Genomic DNA, 4,112 nt, shown 5'->3' with positions numbered 1-4,112 from the left:
AGCTACCAGATTTGTATTATCACTAATAATTGAGTGATATCACATCAGATTAGTCGACACATGACTACACATAGCTTAAAGTTACGGCAGCAAAAGTAGCAACTGCTAAAACAATAATTTCTGCTAGCTGACATATACAAACAGCCAAAATAGAACAATGCAGGTGAAATTACCATTATGTGTAGCAGGCAACTCGTGATATTTAAGTAGTTCAACCTCTAAGCCAATATCTCACACAGAAAGAGCAATGGCTCTTTTCTTTAGTTTGTAGACGAGGCCTAATCTGCGCTTCTCTGACTGTTTGACGACAACAGGTGCCACTGGCTGAGCAGAATGTGACATCTATTTCTTGAGTTGTAAAAGCAAATACAAGTTAGTAAAAGCTAGTAGTGGGTGAAAGAAAACGGAAATGTCCTAATGCATTGGTAATAATTTGACACGCTATTCTTCTATATAATAATGGCACCAATATTGTTGCATATCACCATGTCCCCTATCTGATGCCAGGCTAATAGTGGTAGGTTAGCAAGTGGCAGGCAACTCTCATCACTTCTCATTGTTTATAAGCTGATTTTTAATGCAATTTTCTATTGGCAATGTGCCTGGCTATTAGCAAGTGGTAGGCAACTCTTATCATCTTTCATTGTTTATAAGCCAATTTTTACCCGGGCATAATACCCGGGCAACGCTGGGAGGCACAGCTAGTATTATAATAATTATTGTTTGTTTATTAACTGCCACTACATCATTTTGGTAATGCACAGTTGGAAAAGGTTTGAGATGCACCAAAACATGAAAAGCTTAGGATAGAGCAATAATAATTAAAAATAATGCTTTCTCATTTATTTACTACATTTAGACTCCTTCATTCATCTCATATTTAATATAACACAATAATTACCTAAATAAATAAACTATTTACCACTGCATGCGCCGCTACTTCTGAAAAAAACGACATCGTTGCGCTAGCCCTATCAGTAGTGCCCGTCATATCTATAATATGATTATAATAATATTGTAACAAAGAATGGATGTTGTTGCTATTAAGTTGATAAATATATTTATTAAATTTTGAATAAATTAGAGAACTCACTTTACTAGTGAAACTACTTATCCAGTGAGAGAAAATCTTGCCAACAAACCACAAATCTGAGAACAATCAGACCGGTGAACTAGGTTCAATTTATCACCGAGTCCTGAGTAATAAATTTAGACAACTGCGTAGGACGAGGCCTGATGTTTGAATGAGATGTAGTTACGTTTGTTTGCTTGACGATCAAAAAAGCATAGCTAAACTTGTTCCTAGTGCACAGGCAAACCATAGAACTCTACTATATCGTTGTGTGGTACATAAAAAATACTGCATATTATCGAAAAAAAAACATGCTGTCATATCGAAGTTTATGAAAATGTTAAACATGTGCGGCTGGCATTACTACTCTGCACTTACTAATAACTGACTGGTTAAATAGGTTGTCACTGTCCATGATGAATTTTCCATCAATGTAGTAATAAATTACTAATCATAGAGGTACTGAGATAGTAATAACAAAGAGTATCATTGACTCAATGTTTTTGCTTGTTCAAAAATGGAGAATCGAGGCGATTCGTCTATGATGACAATAAAGAAACAATTCAATTATTACTGGTAGGATGCGCCGAGGCATTTCAATTCTACAGTAAGCAAAATACCAGAAAATCGATTCGATTCATTTGTAAATTGAGCATTAAGGCATGCTTGAGCAAACGTGTTAACTGGAGTGCTCATCTCTGCCTGATACTGTATAATTCCCTAGCTTTATACACTCACCATAACTGCTGCGACCACCTGCAACTGCCTTGACCTCAGACGCCAACATAGCCCGAATCTCACAAATCCCATCATACACCATACCCTTTTTTTCGAGCTACACTATAACTACCAATGAGCACACGTACTAACTCGCTTTGTGATGTTTGTTACCTGACTCCATAGGCTGTGCCTCTGGCTTGTCTAACCCCAGGCTACTGCCAAAAATATTCTCCTCATTAGTGCCAGCACCATCGCCAGTATAGCACTTTCTTCTCCATCATCCTGATCAGACTCAAACTTGCTCTCTCATAACGCACTTACAACACAGTTTATAATTTTAGCTGCTGCAACTCAGTTATGCCCAAAAAGTTCGTTTTTTATCCTTTCACCATATAAACCTCATCCTCCGTAGTCTCCTGTATTTACTTTCAAACGGAACTTCTACTATTCCAACTATATTCAACTCACTACCATCAGCATTTTCTAAAGCTGTTGATGGCTTCTTTAACTGCAACTTTAACCTATTGGCAGTTGTTTCAATCTGCGCTCTCTACATCGACCCTTGCAACTTTCAACATTTCTCTACCACTATGTTCAATAGCTTTCAATAACAGCATTGATTTAGCTCTACCCCTCATATTAGGTTGTGTATCTCTCGTATTAGGTTGTCTATTACCACTTTCACCCTTATATCCTCTCCTTTTGACTACACTCTGGATACACAAATTCATCTCAAAAAGTTTCTCCTACGAACAATCACTGTGTTCACTGGACGCCAGCTTTGGATAACCGAACTTCATCATGTCACAACACAATCTATTTTACACTACCAACGCTATTCACTCTACATCTTCCTTTATTTTTAATTGTCACTTTTTGCTTCACGAATAATAAATTCAAACAACTCACTGGTATCTTTCCAACATGGACACTTCACAGTGTCGGCACCTCACAGCTTCAACAACTCACCTCTCCAACACTTCACCTGATTCAAATGTCACCTCACTTTCATGCCTGTTAAAGGGTAGTGTCAATTGTTAAATTTAACAAGCCAATAATACTACCACTCTTTTGTTTACGATCACAGGAAAAAACTCAACACTCTGTCAGCTGCCCCACATTGTATTAATGTAGGTCATCAGTTGTAGTAAAGAAGAATAGCCTTGGTAATTCATTCCATTTGCTTATATACTGCTTAATACTGCCTAATACTGCCTAATCTCTTGACTTTACACACTCATCGCTATGACCACCCACAACTGCCTTGACATCAGATACCAACATAGCCTGTGTCCCACAATTCCCATCATACAACAAATACTATTACTGCTGGTATAATGGACATGAGTTAAAATAATACCCTGTTTTGCGACTTATGGTTGCAGCACGGGTGCACGTGTTATACCAGTAACATAATGCTAGCATTTACTAGGCATCTCTGGCTTTGTGATGATATTTTGTGCAGTGAAAAGTTATGAAACTACGATGACCCTGAAAGCGCAGTGACTTCGTATTTTGGTGAAAACGTTATACATGTATCTGTCAAACCTTTTCGCTACATACCAAGTGCTGTCAAGCTTGCTGTTTTGTTATTTGGAAGCTTTCAGTCGATTCACAATCGTTGCTTGATTAATTTCAATTGTCCATTAAAAAGAACATTTCAATTTTGGTCTTTGGCAGTAGTCCACAAATTACTTGTATTCCATTGATTTTCTTATTGAACCTCTACAGTTAATCTCTTAGTGATTAAATTAATTAAAATTATTACACGCGATGAAACTGCTCAAGTTGCGCTATTGTTGGTTAGCGAGCACGATTCTAACAGCTTTTAAAATTTACATTGTTCGAAGCACATAAAGGAACACACAAGAAAGATATTACGGCAATTCGCCAGAAAATACGATGCAACTGACTTGATTGCGCTAAAGATGGCAACTCTTTCTACCACGGAACTTTTGCTGCTAAAAGGAAAATTGTTATTATTTAAAAAAAAGAAACGATCTGTAACCATAATGTCCAAACGATAAAAACCAACAATAGCGCAATCTAAGCAGTTGCATCGTGTGTACTATGTTGAATTACACTTGTGCTTTTATTGTGTGTCGTCATACGTGTCTTGGACTATACTAATTGCTAAAGCTGCTAGAATTATGCTTGCTAATAACTCGTTTAGCCAATTAAATGCGTTTCGCAAGCACAGCGTGTGCATGCACAGCTCAGACAATTCTGTTCACTTCGTGATTTTGGTCAGGTTGAACAAATAATTCGTTACGTGTGACCGTACCTTAATAAAACTATTGTAAAGGTGTTTAATTGTGAA

The sequence above is a fragment of the Watersipora subatra genome, chromosome 8 (genome assembly GCF_963576615.1).
Source record: "Watersipora subatra chromosome 8, tzWatSuba1.1, whole genome shotgun sequence".
In the NCBI taxonomy this organism is placed as follows: Eukaryota; Metazoa; Bryozoa; class Gymnolaemata; order Cheilostomatida; family Watersiporidae; genus Watersipora; species Watersipora subatra.
Note: the sequence above shows the minus strand (reverse complement) of the source record.